We start from the raw sequence: 22233 nt of genomic DNA, 5'->3' as shown, positions 1-22233 counted from the left end.
GAGGAAAAGGGGGGGGGGGGGCAATTCATCAAGATAATGTCCCTGCATGCTGCCAGAAACTGGGCTGAAGCAGTGGCTTTTTACCTAGACCAGCCCATCCTGGGAATTTCCAGCAGACTCAAAACATGACATTTCAGCCACACCGGAAACCCCTAGAAACAGCCAGTGAAGGCCAGTTCAGCTGTGGTGGCAATTGCCACCACTAAAAAAGAAGAAGAGGTGGAGGGAACTGGACGGCCTCACCTCCCCTTGGTGTCCCTTCTGTCATTCCACTGTGGCTATCCAGTTTCTTCCTACCACCTCAGTCGAAGCAGGAGCCTAATGGGTCCCTCCTGATGCCGTTCGATTCTCTGGAATCGTGACTGGCTCACCTAATGCGGGACATTTGATCCTACTATTCAGTGTGACTTAGTGGAAAGACGATGGGCCTGGGAGTCAGAGGTACAGGGATCTACTCCCAGCTCTGTTACTTGTTTCTGGGTGACCTAGGGCAATCGATTTAACTTCTCTGTGCCTGAGTTTCCTTAGTTGGGGGCTCAATACCTGCCCTCCCTACCTTGACTGTGAGCCTCATTTGGAATAGACACTGTGTTCAGCTTGATTATTTGTATCTCTCCCAGTGTTTAGTAGTCAATCAATCACATTTATTGAGCACTTACTATGTGCAGAGCACTCTACTAAGCCCTTGGGAGAGTACAATATAACAGACACATTGCCTGCCCACAAGCTTACAGTCTGGAGGAATGAGCTTACAATGTAGAAGTACAGTGCTTGGTACATAGTAAACAGCAACAAATGCCACAATTATTATTAACCCCATTTCCTGCAGAATGTAAGGTGCAGCTGCCTCTCTAGGACCTTCTCTGTGCAAAAAAAAAAAATGCATTTAGGGGCTACCTCTGGCTCTTGAGCCTAATCTCTCCATGATCCAAGAGGAGCAAAGAAAAAAACTGTAGCCCTCTAGGCCTAGAAATGCACATTTCCTGACACAGAGAGGATAATCACACTAATTGTGATCACAAATATTGTCAGTCAAACTTAATAGCATTTTTTGTTTAAAAACTGCATTTGAAACATTTTGGTAGAATTCCTTTTTTATTAGTTTATCAATTATCTTTATCCCCAATTCTTAATCTCTGATCAAACATAGCCAATAGGGTTTTTAAAAAGATTTTTTAGTTTTAAATTAAGTTGTCCTAAAACTCCTGTCATAAAATTTTGAGAATAAAATTGAAATTAAAGAGAACAGAATCGGCAATCCAAGATTCGTTTACAAACATTCACACTTTGATATTGTTTATGTGGGGCATTTAAAGTTACTAGTTAGGCTACAAAAATCTTTATGGCAGTACTAAGTGGATGTCTTTTAATGATGGAAATGGCAACATTAGTATTTGCATACTTCTGTATTCTTTAAATGAGTATCCATAGTTGCATGTTTTGACTCAATTTTCTACCTAATTTGCCTATTTTTTAAAAAATGCAGTGCTTCTAGAGCTACTGTTACAAACAGTGCATTTGTCTTGGACACCTGTGCAGAGAGCAGTTAGCAGAGCATGCCAAGGAGGAATGTTTAAATCAATGTTCTTGAAATACAAGAGGGTTGTTTGTTTTTTAGGTAGTTCTTTTTAACAGCAAAAAATATTCTCTCCCCACTCTCAGAATATCTGAAAAGATCATATCTTCCCAACACCACCACTCCTGCTCATATCTGGAAAGATTCCATCCCATAGAAAAACTTAGGAAGAAATTGTTTCTTCATAAAGTGCTGGGTTTTTTGACTTAAAAAATTTCAAAAAATTATTTGATTTTTTAATGAGCCCCATCAGACTGGAGGCAGGAGGAGGCCTGGGGGGCTGCTTGAGCCCTCTTCCAACCCCCCTACCCCACAACAATCCTGGGCACTTCAAGTCTTTTTTTGCTAGGTATCCCAGCCTGCCCTGTCTGCAGACCTTCTGCGAGACAAAAGGTGGTTGAAGCAGGGATTGGTTTTGTTAAAATGTTTAGATCATTTGGGACTTTGGTGGGCTGGAGTAGAGGGAGGGGAAGATCAGGATTAGTTTTGATCTTGGAAAGTTATATTTTAATGTTTGTCTTGTCCCATGTAAATTGTATGATTTATTTGCCTCCGGTTGACTCTTTCGATGTATTTTCAAGTGCCTAATACATTACTTTGCACAAAACAGGTGTTGAACAGTTACTGCACAAGTAATAATTACTGTTATAATTAGTAATTATACTTAGTATCCATCGAGCTTTTATTTGCAATGGAGATGTAAGATGTACTATTTCATCCTTTAGGCCCAAACAAGAATCCAGATACCACAGGATTAGCTCCTTTTGCAATATCCTCACAGTAGGAAATTCGGCTAGGGCCTCTTAGCCAGACTAGAATTTAAAAAGTTTCCTCATGGCAGGATGGTGCTTTAAATAATAATAATAATAATGGCATTTTTGAAGCGCTTACTATGTGCAAAGCACTGTTCTAAGCCTGGGGAGGTTACAAGGTGATCAGGTTGTCCCACAGGGGGCTCACAGTCTTTATCCCCATTTTACAGATGAGGTAACTGAGGCACAGAGTAGTTAAGTGACTTGCCCAAAGTCACACAACTGACAGTTGGTGGAACCGTGATTTGAACCCATGACCTCTGACTCCAAAGCCCGTGCTCTTTCCATTGAGCCACGCTGCTTCTTCTCCCTTGGCCACTCCAGTACTGCTCTCTCCCCACTTCCAATCCAATCAATCCAATCAATAGTTTCTAAGTGCTTACTGTGTGCAGAGCACTGTACTGAGCACTTTAGAAAGTAAAATACAGCAAAGTTTACTCAGTCAATCAATCATATTTATTGAGCGCTTACTGTGTGCAGAGCACTGTACTAAGTGCTTGGGAAGTACAAGTTGGCAACGTATAGAGACAGTCCCTACCCAACAGTGGGCTCACAGTCTAAAAGGGGGAGACAGAGAACAAAACCAAACATACTAACAAAATTAAATAAATAGAATAGATATGTACAAGTAAAATAAATAGAGTAATAAATATGTACAAACATATATACATATATACAGATGCTGTGGGGAAGGGAAGGAGGTAAGATGGGGGGATGGAGAGGGGGACGATGGGGAGAGGAAGGAAGGGGCTCAGTCTGGGAAGGCCTCCTGGAGGAGGTGAGCTCTCAGTAGGGCCTTGACGGGAGGAAGAGAGCTAGCTTGGCGGATGGGCAAAGGGAGGGCATTCCAGGCCCGGGGGATGATGTGGGCCGGGGGTCGATGGCGGGACAGGCGAGAACGAGGTACTGTGAGGAGATTAGCAGCGGAGGGTGCGGGCTGGGCTGTAGAAGGAGAGAAGGGAGGTGAGGTAGGAGGGGGCGAGGTGATGGACAGCCTTGAATCCGAGGGTGAGGAGTTTCTGCCTGATGCGCAGATTGATTGGTAGCCACTGGAGATTTTTGAGGAGGGGAGTAACATGCCCAGAGCATTTCTGGACAAAGACAATCCGGGCAGCAGCATGAAGTATGGATTGAAGTGGGGAGAGACATGAGGATGGGAGATCAGAGAGAAGGCTGATACAGTAGTCCAGACGGGATAGGATGAGAGCTTGAACGAGCAGGGTAGCGGTTTGGATGGAGAGGAAAGGCTGGATCTTGGCAATGTTGCGGAGCTGAGACCGGCTTGGATGTGAGGGGTGAATGAGAGAGCGGAGTCGAGGATGACACCAAGGTTGCGGGCTTGTGAGACGGGAAGGATGGTAGTGCCATCAACAGAGATGGGAAAGTCAGGGAGAGGGCAGGGTTTGGGAGGGAAGAAGAGTTCAGTGTTGGACATGTTGAGTTGTAGGTGGCGGGCAGACATCCAGATGGAGATGTCCTGAAGGCAGGAGGAGATGCGAGCCTGGAGACTTAATACAAGTAAACTTAATACAAGTTTAATTGTATTGAGAAACAGTATGGCCTAATGGATAGAGCACAGGCCTGGGAATCAGAAGGACCTGGGTTCTAATTCTGCCACTTGTCTGCTGTATGGCCCTGGGCAAGTCACTTCACTTCTCTATGTCTATTACTCTATGTCTTCACTTCTAGACTGTGAGCCCACTGTTGGGTAGAGACCGTCCCTATATGTTGCCAACTTGTACTTCCCAAGTGCTTAGTACGGTGCTCTGCACACAGTAATCACTCAATAAATACGATTGAATGAATGAATGAATGAATATTATCTCATCTGTAAAGTGGAGATTAATACTGTGAACCTCGTGTGTGACATAGGCCGTGGCCTTCCTGCTAAGCCCAGTGCTTAGTACAATGCCTGGAATACAGTAAGTGCTTAACGAATAACATAATAAAAGGAAAACAACAGCAACAACAAAAAGTTGGTATACACAATCCCTACCCACAGGAGCTTACAGTCTCTTTAAACTATATTACCCTGGATAAATGTGTCCCCTGCTGATACCATCAGCGGTATTTATTGAGTGCTTAATGTTGTATGGTAGACTGTATATCTACCATATAAGACTTGGTAGACATGTTCTACCATGAGACAAAGCATAATTAAAATGCCAAATCCACAAACAGATGTTTATCATGGAACTCACTATTTTAATCTGGAATGACAGCATTCTTTTCTAGTAAAGGCACACTCATAAAGCTGTGATATGGTTTCCCTTCATCCCATACTTAATCCTGTTCAACATAGATTTCTCTCTACATTATTTCCTTCATTTTCTATGTTACAAGTTGAAGTAAATGGGAAATTGTGTACTGAATTGCAGGAATAATTTTTTCCAAAATTGCTAGTTTTATTGACTATTTTGCTTGCTATTTTTAACATGCAATTATGCTCTCCTTTTCTATCTTTCAATCTAACAGGGATATTATTCCCTACTTAAAGTTCTCGTAGTCACTGGAGTACAAACTTCTGAAGAAGCTTTTTTTAAAAACTGTCCTTAGCTACCTAGTGGAAAGGAAGCCATGGAAAAACCATGACCAATAACAGTGAGTCAAGTTTAGAGAAGCAAGGAAATCTTGATGAATTTAGCCCAAACATTCTGGGTATACTTGTGGTTGCTGTGGAAGTTGTAGAGCTTCTTGCTTTAATAACCTCACTTTATTATCACTCAGGAAAAAAAAAAGAGGCAAAATTGATGAGGTTGGGCTTTTTTTAATTAAGATTGTTTTCAATGGCAAAATAAATTTTGTCTACTTGGAAGAATTTCAGTCTGGTACAGTAATGGCTGGGAAATGGAAAAGCCATGGGCCTGGAGTTAGTTCAAGCTGGATGTAATAATCAGCCTTATGATAATAAAATTTTTAATGGAAGAGCAAAGCACCCAAAGATCACCACTAATCATTGAAGCACTGAAGACATAACTCTTCTACTATTTCTGCCTCAGATTAAGAGGGCTAAGGAGTATTAGAGCAGGCTTTTACTTCCCTATTGACCAGAACATATATTTCTTACACTAATGGACAGGATCCATTTTAATATTTCAAAGGCAATACTGTCACTCTGTTCTACTCCAGATATATGTATTAAGCTCAAAAACACAGCTAAAAAGATGCAGATGAGCTCAAAGAATTGGGCTGCTTTCTTTCTGTCACTGCTTTTTGCTCAGTTTTCAGTGTCACAGGCACTTCCACATCACTTAAGCCCTGGTGTACTCAAAAGCAACCACATCACTTTCATGCATATCCTACATACCCTATTATTTAAACACTAATTTAGGTACATAACCCTGCTTCTTTCTTCCTATCTGTAAACTATTGTGTCTTTTTCCCCTATTAGATTGTGAGCTCCTTGAATTAACCAGTGGTATATATTGAGCACTTACTATGTTCAGAGCACTGTACTAAGAGAAGCAGTGTGACCAAGTGTATAGAGCAAGGGCCTGAGAGTCAGAGGGACCTACGTTCTAATCCCAGCTCGTCCACTTGTCTGCTGTGTGACCTTGGGCAAGTCACAACTTCTGTTACCTCATCTGTTTAAAAGGAGATGGAAACAGTGAGCCTCATATGGGAAATGGACTATATCTAACCTGATAAGCTTGTATCTACCCCAGTGCTTAGTGCAGTGCTTGGCACATAGTAAATGATTAACAAAGAAATTACCTCATCTGTAAAATGAGAATTTAAACTGTGAACCCCATGTGAAACAACGTGGCTCATTGGAAAAAGTATGGGTTCGGGAGTCAGGGGACATGGGTTCAAACCCTGGCTCCGCCAGTGGTCAGCTGTATGACTTTGGGAAAGTCACTTAACTTCTCTGTGCCTCAGTTACCTCATCTGTAAAATGGGGATTAAGACTGTGAACCCCCCGTGGGACAACCTCATCACCTTGGAACCTCCCCAGCCCTTAGAACAGTGCTTTGCACATAGTAAGTGCTTAATAAATGCCATTATTATTATTATTATTATGTGGGACATGGATTGAGGCTAACCTGATTAGCTTGTATCTACCACAGCACTCAATACCATTTAAAAAAAAAACAAAAAACAGGACAAAAAGATGCACATGCAACAGAGTTGGTAGCCATGTGCCCTACTCACAATGAACAGAGTGACCTCCTTACACTAGGAAGGAGAAGGGGCCTGGGAGTCAGAGGACCTGGGGGTTTTTTTATGGTATTTGTTAAGCATTTACTATGTACTAGGCATTGTACTAAGTGCTGGGATAGATACAGGATAATCAGGTTGGACCTAGTCCCTGTCCCACATGGGGCTCACAGTCTTAATTCCCATTTTTCAGATGAGGTAACTGAGGCACAGGGAAGTGAGTGACTTGCCCAAGGTCACACAGCAGACGTGTCAGAGTCGGGATTAGAACCCAGGTCTTTCTGACCTCCAGGCCCTGCTGTATCCACTGGGCCATGCTGGTTCTCATCGCCATTGTGCTAACTGCTTGCTGTGTGACCTTGGGAAAGTCACAACTTCTCTGTGCCTGTTACCTCGCCTGTCAAATAGGAACTAAATCCTCCTCTCTCCAAATTAGACTGTGAACCTCATATGGGACTGGGATTGTGTCCAACCTGATAAACTTCTATCTACCCCAGCACTTAGAACAGTGCTTGACACATAGTAAATGTTTAATAAATACCACTTTAAAAAGAGTTTACAGTCTAGAGGGGGAGACAGATAATAATATAAATAAAATTACAGTTATGTACATAAGTGCTGTGGGGCTGAGAGTGGGGTGAGTAACTAGTGTCCAAAGGATATAGATCCAAGTGCAGATAGATGATGCAGAAGGGAGACTGAGTTGGGGAAATGTGGGCTTAAATAGGGAAGGTTTCCTGGAGGAGATGTGACCTCAGTAATTCTGGATTCTAAGCTCACTGTGGGCAAGGAACATGTCTACCAACTCTTTTGTATTGTACTCTCCCAGTGATTGCAGAAGTGCTCTTCACAAACTGTTCAACAAATACCGTTGGTTAACTGAACAAATAAGGTTTTGAAGGTGGGGAGAGTGGTGGTCTGGTGTATATGGATGGGTAGAGAATTCCAGGGCAGAATGAGGACATGGGAAAGGAGTCGGTGGTGAGATAGATGAGAAAGAGGCACAGTGAGCAAGCTGACGCTAGGCTGAAGTGTGTGGGCTGAGTTGTAGTAGGAGATCAGTGAGATAAGGAAGGAGGGGGCAAGGTGATTGAGTGATTTAAAGCCAGTGGTAATTAATTTGTTGCAGAGATGGAGGGGCAACCACTGGAGGTTATTTGAGGAATGGGAAGGTATGGACTTGAATGGTTTCATAGAGAAATAATCCAGACATCAAAGTGAAGTATGGACTGGAGTGGGGAGAGACGGGGTTAAGGAAGTCAGTGAGGAGGAGGGATATGTTAATTGTTTGGGTCAACATAGTAGCAGTTTGGATGGACAAGAAAAGGTGGAGTTTAGAGATGTTGTGAAGGTAGAACTGACAGGATTTGGTGACGGACTGAATATGTGGGTTGCATGAGAGGAATTGAGGACAATACCAAGGTCATGGGCTCATTAGACAGGGAGATTGGGATGTTATCTACAGTGATGAGAAATGCATAGAGGACAGGATTTCGGTGAGAAGATAAGGAGTTTTTTATTGGGACTATTTAGTTTGAGGTTTCTTTGGGACATCCAGGTAGCGATGTCCTGAACACAGAAGGACATGTGTGACAGGTTGGGACTGGAGGGGTGGATTTAATAATAATAATGATAATAATAATGGTATTTGTTAAGCACTTACTATGTGCAAAGCACTGTCTAAGAACTGGGGGGATACAAGGTGATCAGGTTGTCCCATGTGGGGCTCACAATCTTAATCCCCATTTTACAGGTGAGGTAACTGGCACAGAGAAGTTAAATTGGGAATCATCTGCATAGGGATGGTAGTTGAAGCCATGGGAGTGAATGAGTTCTCCAAGGGAGAGGGTGTAGATCAAGAATAGACAGGACCCAGAACTGAGCCTTGACAAACCCCCACTGTCAGAGGATGGGAGGCAGAGGAGGAGCCTGCAAAAGTGACTGTACTAGACTATAAGCTTGTTATGAGCAGGGAATGAGCCTACTAATTCTGTTGTACTGTACTCGTCGAAGCACTTAGTACAGTGCTCTGCAGGTAATGCTCAATAAATACTGATTGATTGGAAAGAGCAGTAAGAAAGGTAGGAGGAGAACCAGGAGAAAGGAGTGTCTGTGAACCCAAGGCTGGATAATGCTTCAAGGAGAAGGGGACAAAGACAGGGATGATATCTATTTGCTCTATTGGATTCTCCTGCGAGCTTACTCACTGTCCTATCCCTTCGCCAGTCTCATACCACTAACCCTCAGCCCTGGATCACCTCCTCAGTCCACTACAAAGATAGAAGTGTAGGGAAAAGGATTATTGAATTTACCCATGTTTAAAAAGTTTATAAAGCAGTTGCGAGAGGTCAAAATATACTTGTGGCTATTCAACACAGACTAGTGGAATAGAGGTTAAAGAGTTTCTGAGGTCTAAAAAAATGAGTTTTGCTATCGGTTGACTGTTTCCTCATTTGAAAGTCAAGTCTTGTTTTGAAATTTGAAAATTTCTTCCAACAATAGCCCATTTGTTGAGATTAAATGGGACTTTATTAATCTCTGAGTTTTCAGACCATTCACTAAATACAGCTCACCCCTCCCGAACTGCAAATGTAGTTACCTATAGTAGTAGGCCGATCATCAGCCATAAAACAACTTAAATTTCTGCGTTCCTTTGTAGATTGAGCAGCAAGTGAGCCAAACATACATTCACTAACTGATTTTGACTACCCCAATTTACATGCCTGTCTCCCCTATTAAAGTGTAAACTCTTTGTGGGCAGGGAGCAGGTCACTGCTGTGTTTCCCATGTATTAGCAGATAGAACATGGCCTAAGAGTCAGAAGGACCTAGGTTCTATTCCCAGGTCTGCCACATGTCTGCTGTGTGACCTTGGGCAAGTCACTTTACTTCACTGGGCCTTACCTCATCTGTAAAATGGGGATTAAGACTGCGAGCTCCGTATGAGACAGGGAACTCTGATTTATTTTTATTTACCCCAGCAATTAGAGCAGTGTTTAACACATAATAAGCATTTAGCAAGTACCATTATTATAATTATTATTCACTCCCATTATTATTATTCCCAAGTCCCTAGTACAGTGCAAGAGGATGCACAGTAAATCTAAAACTATTAGGAAACACCATCCTGTCTCAAAGACAAACAGCTGAACTCCTGCACTAAAGAAAATAAATTAGAAAGTCCTGCCTTCTACAGGTTGTTCCTCTGACAAAGACTGTAAGTGTATGTTGGCCATTGGAACTGCCAGGTATTATTATTATTATTTAATGGTATTTCTTAAACACTTACTATGTGCCAGACCCTGTACTAAACTCTGGTTGGACACAATCTGTGGCCCACAGGCTTAATCCCCATTTTACAGATGAGGTAACTGAGAAATTAAGTGATTTGCCCAATGTCACACAGCACACAAGTGGCGGAGCTGGAATTAGAACTCAGGTCCTTCTGACTCCCAGGCCTGCGCTCTACCCACTAGGTCTTGCTGCTTCTTAAGTTTTGTAATCTTCTTTTAATCCTTGCTTGTGGGTTGTGCTATGTTATTGGTGAAAAACGGGTTTTAGTTTGTCTAGCTGTGACAAAATGGGGTATTTTTGCCTCATTTTAAAAATGACATTATAGCACCATTGTATTTATTTACATGTAACTTTTCTTCCAAGGATCACAGTCTTTTATCAGCACTACCACATATTGGAAGAAGAGAAGTTGCAGTTTTTATAAGGCCAGGGATGGTGTTATTAGTTTAATTTATAAATGGGGAAATCAAGACAGAGAGCATGGAAGGGACTTATTCATGGTTCAACCTAGATAATTATGTTCAGAATGGTAAGATGCTGTTTGGTACATAGGCTGTCATGTGACCATACTAGTCATGATTACAACTATAGATCACTGTTCCTACTGTATGGTTTTTAATATTTTTTGGTGTGGGAGTGGGTGTTTCTGTTCGGTGATATATTCTAAATTTTTATACAACAGAAATACCAGTGGTATCCATACTAGCTATGGATAAATTAATTATGCCTTCCCTGCCCTTATATACCTTTTAATAATCAATTTTTTATACCCCAGCAATTTTTACAACTAAATTAAAAGGTGCTTTGTAGATGAAGGACTCTACCCTGTAGTATAGGCACTCTACTACATCTGTAATTGCTTTTGGAAATTATCTCCTTTGAAGACTTCTGAATTACATATTCCCAGACATTAAAAATCCTTTAAATTTTAGAATTAAAATAAATATGTACCTCAATCATACTGCTGCTGATAGTTGTCCTTTGGCTCAAAGATGATGCTGCTGATGGTGAGACTGCAACCGTGAGCATGTCTTTGAGAAAAAACTCTTACCCTTGCACATTTTGTTCCATGGAAATGCAACCTGATACCTTTCCTGGTCCCTCGCCATTTGGATAAGTGTTGTTCAGACACAAGTAGTTGAGAGGGGAAAGGTATAATCCTACCACCAGTAGGTTATTCATTGGAGTTGACTGCTGTAGTGTTGATGGTTTGCGCTGAATCATCCACACTCTCTCTATTGCTCTGCACCCAGTAGCACACATTGCATGATGACTGGTTGGAAGAATAGGGGTCACAGAACAGAATACCTCCTGAGACCATTAGCTGCAGCAAGCACCACTTTGCCCTAATCCATTTGATAAACTGTACCTGAACATGATCCTCAGATTAAATTTAATAAGGGTTGGAGGATCTTTTCCAGTTAATTGTAAAAAATCTTGGGAAAAACAGAATAAAATAATCCCCAAAGAACAACCACAGCCACAGTAACAAGAAATTCAGTTGTCCCTTGCACAACTAGACATACGGGAGCTGGGAAAAAAGCAGGTTCTATTCCTGCCTCTGTCCCAGGCCTGCCGTGTGACTTTAGGTAAATCACTTAACCTCTCTGGGCCACAGCTTCCTCCTCTGTAAAATGGGGATGATAATGCCTGCCTCTCCCAATGAGATAATTTATGTGGTTGCACATTAATAAAATCAAAGCATTATGCAAAAAACCAAGTTATTACTGTTATTTTTATTATTATACCTTTGAGCAGATTAAAGGGTCTGATAGCAGTCATCCCACTGAAATAACATCCTCCTATAACTTAATCACAATAATAATAATGATGGTAATAGTAGTATTTAAGTGCTTAATATGTGCCATAGTGGATATAATCAGACACCATCCTGTCCTGGAGCTCACAGTCTGAGGAGGAAGAACAGGTTTTTAATCTACATTTTACAGTTGAGGAGGCACAAAGAAATTAGGTGACAAAACAGGCAAGTCACAGAACTGGGATTAGAATGTGGGCCTTCCTCTTTCCACTAAATCACAGTGCTTCTCCTCTCTTACTTCCATGAGGAGAGACATTTCCAAAACAAACTTCCTCCAGATTGCATCTCCTTGAGCCTGTCCTCATCCAGTGCTCTGATTTCAAGTCCGGCAGTCCTTATGAAACAAGTGACTCCATTCTTTCTGGTTGACAAATTCTCCTTGTGAAAATACCACTTGGGGTTGGGTTACAATATGGAAGTGGTACTTGTAAATAGTAAAAAAGTGGGGTGAAAAAAGTCAAAAACCTGCACTGCCAAGAGCAAGAGAACTCTGATTTCCCACATAACTTCTCAATTTTGAGCCAGGCAAGGTGAAAGAAACATAAAAAGAGAGATGGTTTATTGCCTTCCTTTTTCCTGGATCCAATTTATATAGCATTTCAGAGTAAGACTAATTTTGATTGTATAAAATATTACAACCACAAGAGGCACCTAGGTGTGAACCTGCTGATAAAACCAGTGTGAACCAACACAACTTTACAGTAAGTTATTGAGGCATGAGGACAGGGAACTACACTTCCCCAGAATGTCCCCTCTTAATATGGTAAGGCATTGTAGTGACATGAAAATTAAAAGAAAAAGAACAGAACTTCCCTTCTGCCCTCTACTACTGAATCTTGGTTCTCATATCCTATTAGAATGCATAAAACATGGAGTCTGATGCTCCAGGCTTTCTACATCACTAAAAAATAATTGGTAAAGGGCCCTTAAAGAGAATCCAAAAGTAAGGTACTTGGGGTTTTTTTTTTCTTTCTGGGTCTGAAATATTTGGGAGCATCTTTGTTTTGGGGTCTCTTCTGTTTCATTGATCCCTTTCACAGACTGTTTAGGAGATTTGTTAGTGCAATTCATTTGCAGAAATACAGCTTCCACTTTCCTATGCCGTTTTTTCTCCTCTGTACTGACCAGAAGACCTCTATACAACATTTGTTCTAATGAGGTAAACAATAGAGCTGAGGAGGCGTAGTTTCCTTTGGTCCTGGCACTCACCCTGAGAAGTTTTCCTTTTCAGATCTGGGAAATGATAAGGTGGGGTATTTATCAACACTAGGAAAAAAAAGACTTAAAGTTACCCTGACATCTGTCGTCTTGTGCCCTCATCTAGTATGGGGATAGCACTTTGCTATTTTAGGAGGGGTATTCAATCCTGTCGCTTTTCCCAAAAGAGAGTACTGAACTGCTTGCCAAGCAATTTAGTTACCGCCATCTTAAATTACTGTAACTGTTCCTGGCAGTTGTATTATTTTTAATAGCAGTTACTGAACAATTGATTCCAAAGGCTGTCTCTGGTATTTTAATCCAGGCAAGTAGAAAACTTTCCACGTAGCCTCACCATTGAAAGTAGGAGGCTTCTTCCGTCTCTTCAAGTAAGGACAATTACAGTCTGTAAACTCGTTGTGGGCAGGCAACATGTCTACCAACTCTGTTATATTGTACTCTCCCAAGTGCTTAGTATAGTGCTCTGCACACAGTAAGTAATCAATATTGCTTACTAATATTAAGCACTTACTATGTGTAGAGCACTGTACTAAGCGCTTGAGAGAGTATAGCACAATATAACAGACGCATAACCTGCCTGCAACGAGTTTACAGTCTAGAGGATGAGCTTACAATCTAGAGAACTGTAAGCTTGTCCAGGCTTTATCCAAATCCTTAAGTAAGGACAGTTTGGGTCTTAATAATAATAATAATAATAATAATAATAATAATAATAATGATGGTATTTGTTGAGTGCTTGGGGGCCCAGAGTCCCAAGGTTATATATGGTTGTGTGAGTAGGGTTAAAGTAGGAAAATTGGCAGCCTGGACAGTCTGATATCTCATGGCCCCCTCTCTTCTGGGGCCCAGTGAAAAAGAGCGTGGGCCTGGGAGTCAAAAGACTGGATTTTAATCCATTTTTCTGCTGTATGATCTTGGGCAAGTCACTTAACTTCTCTGTACCTCACTTTCCTCATCTATAAAAGTAGAGATGATATCTGTTCTCTCTCCCCACTGTTCCAGTGCTTAGAACAGTGTTTGGCACATAGAGAATGTTTAACAAGTACCACAGTTGTTCTTGTTGTTATTATTATTATTATGGCACTGGACTGTGAGAGGATTTAAAGAGCACAGCTATGTTCCATTGCAGTAGTTCTGTTCCTTAAACTACTTTCTTCCCATATGGAGCCTGGGGCAGTGCTGGATAGTAAGCGCTTAACAAATACCATTAAAAAAAAAATTAGAGCCAGTTTCCCATATCCGATCCAGCAGGGAGAGGGGCATACCGAGGAGCAGAATTGCTGAAGTGAAAAGCAGCATGGCTTAGTGGATAGAGTGTGGGACTGGGCATCAGAAGGACCGGGATTTTAATCCCAGCTCTGCTGTGTTACCTTGGGCAAGTCACTTAACTTCTCCATGCTGCAGTTACTTCATCTGTAAAATGGGGATTATGAGCCCCATGTGGGACAGGGACTGTGTCCAACCCAATTTGCTCATACCCACCCCAGCACTTAGAACAGTGTCTGGCACACAGTAAGCACTTCATAAATGCCACAGTTGTTTTTGTTGTTATTATCGGTCTTGTTCTTTAAGCCTCTTGCTCCTCTGTCACCTTGTTTCCCAACCCCTCCTCAACATTCTAGTTTGTCCAAAGCCAGTTAAACTGCAAATGCAGGGCTCTAAAGTCGGTTGCTAGCTTTCTGTCTAGCTCCAAACATGTGGCTGGCTAATTTACTACCAAGACCACTGCTAGACAGGTGGCATTATCATTTTATAGATAAAGGAAGCAAGCAGTCTGCCTTGGTAAGTCGCTGGAATGTGCTGCCAGCAGCATTAGCAGAATGAGAATCCAAACTCTCAGGTCATTTGACCCCACCAAACCTGGACACACATTCTCTGCTTATTTAGTTTTTTAAAAAAGGCAAAACTTAAGGTTTCTTGGTGTCTGCTTCTAGGTGTGTGTGTGTGTTTTGTGCTATTCCACGTTCAGTTCCATTTCAGCAGAATTTTCCCCTGATCCCTCTCACATCCGAAGCAGGTTTCAGTTGATTTTTTGAATTGGAAAGATCCCAAATGTTAGGTTAAAGCCTTTTAATAAAGTCTCTGAGTAGGCAGATGCTGTTCACCCGGCGTGAACTCCACATCTCCTCAGGGTTCTGACCAATTAGCTCTCTAGCTTTTTCCCAACTCTTCAAAAGAACTCCTATTTGCTGGTCAGGATGTAAGTTTGCTACAGTGCAGAAGTCCCCAAAGAGGAAGAATGAGGAGCAAACAAATCTCCTGTTCTCTTAGTTGTGAATTTTGCCTGTTTGGGCAGACTTCCTAAATCTCTTTTTGGACTGTCAAAGTTAATATGCAGTGAATCCAAGTCTTGCAGTGTCTGAAATGCCCTGGATTTAAATTGAGTACTTTGTTCTTTTGCACCATTATGTGTCCATTTAGTGCAGAATTGTAGTGGGTGCCTTATGTAGGCTGTCAGTGCATTTTTTTATGCTCTTCTGATCACTCTGCAGGAGAGAATGACAGTGAAGGTACAGATACACACATTTTTATTGTTAATTTCAAGTTCAGCTCATTTCCTACCCAGTTTACCAACGAAAACATCTGGCAGTCCACAGCTCTCCTCCTCTTCAAACCCCCTCTGAAATCACATCTCCTACAAGAGGCCTTCCCCAACTAATTTCTAATCTCCCCAAGTTATATGCCCCACTGCCACATCAGTATTTCGGTACCACCTACCCACTAGTGTAGTCAGTTTCCCAAAGTATTTTATGTACATACCTTTCTTACCTTATGTAAGCACTAATTCATTTTCATATCCTCTTTTCCTTCTTCCTCCTGTCTAAAAAGTATTTTAATTATCTATCTCCCCTGCTTAGTACAGTATTCTGCATTAGGTTCTAAATCAACTAAGACCCCATATCTTTATAAGGGAAAAATCTCAGATGTGTGTAGGTGGAAGATTGTAACCACTGTCCATTTTTGGGTCATCCTTGCCCAGTGCAGTCACTTTTCACCTGGTGACTCCATAAGACTTTTTTTTTTTGCCTTTGACCTCCACCTTCTTATTTCAAAAAGATGGTGAGAGAAATCTCTGTGCCTTTGAAAATTTGTATCATAAGGTGGTCTCCCACACAAACATCTCATTTTAGCAAATTCTTTTTTCCATAGCTTATGCTGCAGAGTCACTGAGTACTGAAAGCACTAAGCTGAAGGCATTTTTAAGCATGTTGTTTAAAAAACTTCCCAAACAAAAACTAGTTATGGGTGGAGGGAAGCTGGCAAGAAACAAGAAGCTAATTAAAGTGTCATAAATGCTTGTTGAAACTTCTGCTTAGTAAAAAAAAATTATCTAGCTGGTGATGCATTACTACCCATTTTGAGACTGACCCATATTGAATGCTCTTTTTCCATTTATTCTGTGATCCTGTGATGCTGTTAAAATGGCTAGTGGTTAATCCAATAGATCAGAGTCGTAGCCATCTGGTGCTGTTGAGGAATTATTTTCTGAGATCACCCTGGAACGGATTTTATACTCTCCCTACCCTTATTCTCCTTCCCACCATCCACCCAATCTTTGAATCTTCTCTGAAGAAATTAAGGGTTGGGTTTCACTATAATGAGACTAGGCTGTGGATATTACTGCGAGCCTCCTATTATGAAATCACTTCGGAGAGATACATCCTACTAGCTAAAGGATGCTAAACTCTGGGTATGGGTAATGGTCGTTTAGAATCAATGGCAACGGGAGTGGTAAAGAGGATCTTGCAATGCAACAGCAAAAGCAGATTCATGACACACTGAATCACTCTTCAATGAATTGGTACTTTATGGAAGATGTTAAAATATCGGACTCATTGCTCAGGACTTTGGAACTACGGCACATGTAAGAATTATGATCAGGTTAGTAGTCTCCTAAAGATTATTGGCATTTGTTCTTTACCAAAACAAAAATGGCTATATTTTAATTTTTTTTAAATTTAAAGTGGCTATGAAAATTTAAGATTGTGATGGGTAGCTTAAAAAGTCTTAACCGAGCTAGAATTTTAAAATAATATATTGTTCCAATACAAATTTGTCCTTTTGGAGAAGAGAATCTTTGAACTTTATATGGACATTTTATAAATTCCAGTTTATGGAATTAAAATCATAAATGTTCTTTAAATTATATCTCCTGCCTGTCTTTGCTGTTAAAACTTTCTGCATTATTTGTAGTAACCAAAAATAGCAAAATTCACTTTAAAAATATCTAAAATCTAGAAATGGTTTATTTTAAATTTGTTTCCAGTGCATACATTTAAGAATAAATACCGTGATTATAACGAGAGGGATGTTAGGACTCCATATTTTTTATTTTGTGTGCCCCAAAGGAAAAGTCTAATAGAACAAGAAGGAATGAAAGGGAAGGGATAATATAATTTTAATAAGCCAGAGATGACGGTCAAGAGGAATTATGCCTTTTAGAACTCAAAGAATTGCCAACACAGCATGTATATGATGTTTCAAGGACATGTAAACTATTTTAATACAGTAACTTGAATAACAGGAAAATCGAGACTGCTGTTTGTGCATGCAGATAGTGCTGGTGTTAACATTTCTTGAGCATCAACAGTATGGTAAATTAAGGATCATTATGAAATAATTTCAAAGACTGAGATTTAGATAAACAGGGCAGTACTGGAACATTGCAGGAAGTGTACAGTGGGAAGAGTTAAAAAAATGTAAAAGACACTGATGCCTACAGGAGAATGTCAGCCATTTGCAGAGTTCTTCAACTTTTTTCATTAAATGCATTGCGTCAACCTCTGGGCTTTCTTATTGCCTCTAGGGACTTAAACTCCAAAGTTTCCCTTCCAATCGGTTTTCTGAAAATAGTGATTTTTGACTAAAAAATTCTTACTAGTTAAGTAATTCTCCTTTCCCTCTGTCTATTTTGTAGTAACTGATAATTTAAGCAGAATGTCATATGCTACTTCTTATTAATTTGGTATTAACTCTTGACCTAATAAAATCTATTGCTTCCACTGGACTGGATAATTTTAGGCAATTTGTTTAAGAATTTAAAAATAACCTATGGTTTTTTTTAATCTTGTGAATTCCATGAGTAGTTCCTGTTTTTTATGGTAGCATATTTCTCCAGGAGAAATGTTCATTTCTAGTGGTGAAAGATGTCTGTTTGAAAATGAAATAGAGGTTTCTAGGTTTGGAAGAATTGAGAGGTTTCTTAAAACAAAATGGCAGATTCAAAGAAAACCTGATAACCTCACTATTAAGCGCTTAGTAAAGTGCTTTGCACAGAGTAAGCATTCAATAAATGATTGAATATTAAATTATTATAAGTATCATGAACAGATTTCCTTTTACTCTGATCCCTAAGCAAATAATAATGCCAAAACCCCAAATTAAGCATGCTTTATCAACCATGCTGGAGCCTCTGGTTTTAAACAGTTTAATATTTTTGATTTATTTCAAATGCGAAATGTGCACCGGGACTGCACATGACATTTGTTTGGGATCTTAGCTAGCATTTTGGAGGCACCAATGTGTCTATTTACATTATGAATAATAATTAGGAATACCCAGGAAAGGCTAAAGAATGAAAGGAAATGTAATGTACTAAAATGAAACTAAGGTGATATAATAAAAGAATATAAAAACTGAGCAGTTTTCCAAAGCAACGCACTCTGTCGTGGCTTTTAAACCACACTTACAGTCAGATTGTTCTTTATACTATTGTCTGATTTTACAAATATAATGTGAAAGGTGAAAATAGCTAAGTCTATGACATCAGATTTTAAAGGTATAACTGTCCCATTTACAAATTAAGTATAGAAAATAGAATGATGATTTGTCTGTAAATCATCATGTTGAGATACCCATTGTTCCTTTCATATCTGTAACAATAAATATGATCATATTAAATCCACACTCTTCACAAATGCATTTTTCTTCATTCTGGATGTTTGCCCATCTCAAACCAGGAACTGCCAGAGGAGGGCTGGAAGGGATTATTGAAACCTGCACTTGCTAATGGCTTGAATCCTTTGAGGCATCTCAAATGTCTCAGTATTTTGAGAAGGAGTAAATAATTAATGAGAAATCTTCATCTGTGTGTTGGTAATTTAAAGTGCATGATTCAAATACATTCTCTTCCAGTTCTTGGATTAATTCATTCATTCAGTTGTATTTATTGAGCACTTACTGTGTGCAGAGCCCTGTACTAAGCGCTTGGGAACTGCAACTCGGTAACGTTTAGAGAAATTCCCTTCCCAACAACGGGCTCACAGTCCATATACTTAGTTATGTTTCAGATTACCAACATTATAATTTACCTTTGAAAAAATTACTTTGTACTGCCATGGAGTGGTATTTTGTCTAAAATTTTTTGAAGTGCACCTATTAATTTCACCTAGCTGACTTGCCAAGGTTTTCGATATGACCGTTGTTAAAGTTATAATGAACATCTAGATTTTTTTTTCCTCCTCCCGTCCTTTCTCCCTGCAAGATCTGGAGAGTGAGAGCTATTTTCCCTCAGTGGTAGAGGGGTTAATTCTTCCTTCTGCTTTCTTCTTGGATTCTCAGTGTTTCTGCTGGGCTGGTCTAGAAAGATGTCCAACTGCCCTCAGAGCTGTACTCCCAAGTGCCTGGCAACAAAAGAGGAGTCCTTTTGATGCTCAGTGCATTAAAATCCAGCTCAGGGAGGTGGGCACCATGGGACTGGGTAGGGGGTGGTAAGATCCCTTTGACCCTGCTAACATCTGGCTCCACTCACTGCTGTGAATTTTGAGGCCCCCCCCGGACACACACACACACACACACACACACACACACACACACACACACGCACGCTCACTCTCTCTTTCTCTCTCTCTCCCCACCCCCCCCCCCCCAACACACCAGAAAGCCCTAGGGGGCTCTAACGAAGGCATCCCTCCATAGTGTTTACCTCTACCTCATGCTACCAAATGCCCAGAATGGGGCATTTGCATATAGTTGGTGCCCAGTAAGTGTTGTTGATAAGGATATAATGAGATACTTTCTGCTGCTGTGGGAGGGAGAGTCTTCCCAAAAACTATCTGCTGATAGTAAAGAGTTCTGTAATGTTATAATGTGCTGTTTCTCTTGTTGTTTATGGTATGAAGCATTTAGTCGAGCGGTTCCATGGTGTAGTGGTTATCACGTCTGCTTTACACGCAGAAGGTCCTGGGTTCGAGCCCCAGTGGAACCAGAAATCGATTCCTTATTTTCAAAAAATGATTTATGGCAACCTTTAACAACATCAGACTCTTCTGGGGAGGTTCCCTGAATAAACACGTCAGTCATTTCATTCAACTGTTGAGTTTAAATACGTTTAATTACTTATTTAAAATGGGCTGCAAAATGTTCCCTCTGACTATTTCTGTAGAAGCAGCATGGCTCAGTGGAAAGAGCCCAGGCTTTGGAGTCAGAGGTCGTGGGTTCAAATCCCGGCTCCGCCAACTGTCAGCTGTGGGACCTTGGGCAAGTCACTTAACTTCTCTGGGCCTCAGTTTCCTCATCTGTAAAATGGGGATGAAGACTGTGAGCCCCCCATGGGACAACCTGATCACCTTGTAACCCCCCAGCGCTTAGAACAGTGCTTTGCACATAGTAAGCACTTAATAAATGCTATTATTATTATTATTATTATTATTTAGTATGTGCCAGTCACTGTACTAAGCACTGGGGTTGATACAAGATAATCATGTTGGACACAATCTATGTCCCATATAAGGGCTCAAAGTCTTAATCAAAGTTTTACAGATGCTCAAAACTCAAAATGTTACAGATAAGGTAACTGAGGCACAGATAAATTAAGTGACTTGCCCAAGGTCACACAGTAGACAAGTGGCGGAGCCAGGATTAGAACCCAGGTCCTCCTTTTATGGTATTTAGAGCTTACTCTATGTCAAACACTTCTAATCATTAGGGTTAGGTACAAGTTAATTAGGTTGACACAGTCCCTGCAGGACATGGGACTTGCAGTCTAAGTAGGAAGGAGAACAGGTATTTAATCTCCGTTTTACAGTTGAGGAAACTGAGGCACAGAGAGGTGAAGTGACTTACCCAAGGTTACACAGCAATCAATTGGCAGCCTGGGGTTAGAACCCAGGCCTGCTGACTTCCAGACCTGAGCTCTTTCCACTAAGCCACACTTGTATGATTAATCTAAGTAGTTATTTGAGTTTTCCTTCTCACATGAGTATTCAGTGTTTTACTTTTACTTTGGAGTACATTCCTGTCAAATGATGGATTTAGAGTCTGGGACTTAAAATGCCAACATTTTCATACATTGAGTTATGGAAGTAAAGTTGGCTAAGCTTGTTCCTTCCCCTTAGAAAAGCTTTATCCGGCACCGTACTAACATGGGAAGCTCGGGAAGGGGGGACTAGTGGATAGAGCACAGGCCTGGAAGTCAGAAAGACATGGGTTCTAATCCCAGCTCCACCACTTGTCTGATGGTGTGACCTGGCAAGTCACTTCACTTCTCTGTGCCTGTTACCTCATCTGTGAAATGGGGATTAAGACAGTGTCCAATCTGTTAGCTTGCATCTACCCCAGCAATTAGAACAGTGCTTGACAAATAGGAAGTGTTTAACAAATACTATTATTAATGTTATTAGAAACCCAGAATCTCTGAGGGTCCCCCATATTGGACAAACTTAGTTTATTGATCCCGGGGTAGGAAGGAGTTTCAGTGATTCATGGCCCCTTCCCATGACCCCAGTGGCTCCCTGGAGTATTTGCATAAACTCTTTACTAATCTAATAAGCAAACAGCTTCAACTCTTCGTTTAACCCAAGATCAGTCTGTAGCCCTCTGGCCCTGGTGGGTCTTCCGAGGGCTTCCAGAGGAACTTACCTAAGCACTCTGGGCAATTTTCCAACTCCCCCTGCCCTCTGTTGTGCGGGCTGATTTTTCAGTATGCAGCATATTCCCATAACAAAGCTCTTACCGTATTAATTTTCTAATGTTCTGAGTGAGGCCCTTCTCATCAGTTCTTTCTGGATCAGAAAAAGAAGGAAAGCACAGCATCTGCCAAAATGTTAGTATCCTTTCCTCCCGCCCTCCCCGTAGACTTGTTTAGCGACACCACTTCCTTGCCTAGGTTCTCCTTTGCCCCAAATCTCAACTTTTGGTACTAGGAGAAGCAACGGCTCCTCGTGGGAACAGGTGAGATTGTAAATGACAGGTTCTTAGAATGCTCAGAGAACACTGTACTCAGGGTGACTTGGCCTAGCAGAAAGAGCAGAGGCCTGGAAATCAGAGGACCCTGGTTCTAATCCTGTCTCTGCCATTGTGTTATGTGCCATCTTGGGTAAGTCAGTTCCTTCATCTTTAAAATGGGGATTCAATGCC

General features: G+C 40.9%; 1 protein-coding gene and 1 non-coding gene across 4 annotated transcripts in view; both read left to right on the top strand.

Moving 5' to 3' along the window:
* The window catches only part of LRRK1 (leucine rich repeat kinase 1), a 145639-nt gene that overhangs the window by 4369 nt on the left and 119037 nt on the right, over positions 1 to 22233 (top strand). The window lies entirely within an intron of this gene.
* On the top strand, positions 20011 to 20083 carry TRNAV-UAC. The gene has a single exon. It is a non-coding gene; the product is annotated as a tRNA-Val (tRNA).

The sequence above is a fragment of the Tachyglossus aculeatus genome, chromosome 5 (genome assembly GCF_015852505.1).
Source record: "Tachyglossus aculeatus isolate mTacAcu1 chromosome 5, mTacAcu1.pri, whole genome shotgun sequence".
NCBI lineage: Eukaryota > Metazoa > Chordata > Mammalia > Monotremata > Tachyglossidae > Tachyglossus > Tachyglossus aculeatus.
The sequence above is the reverse complement of the archived record's forward strand: the minus strand, read 5'-3'. Positions and strand labels throughout refer to the sequence as shown.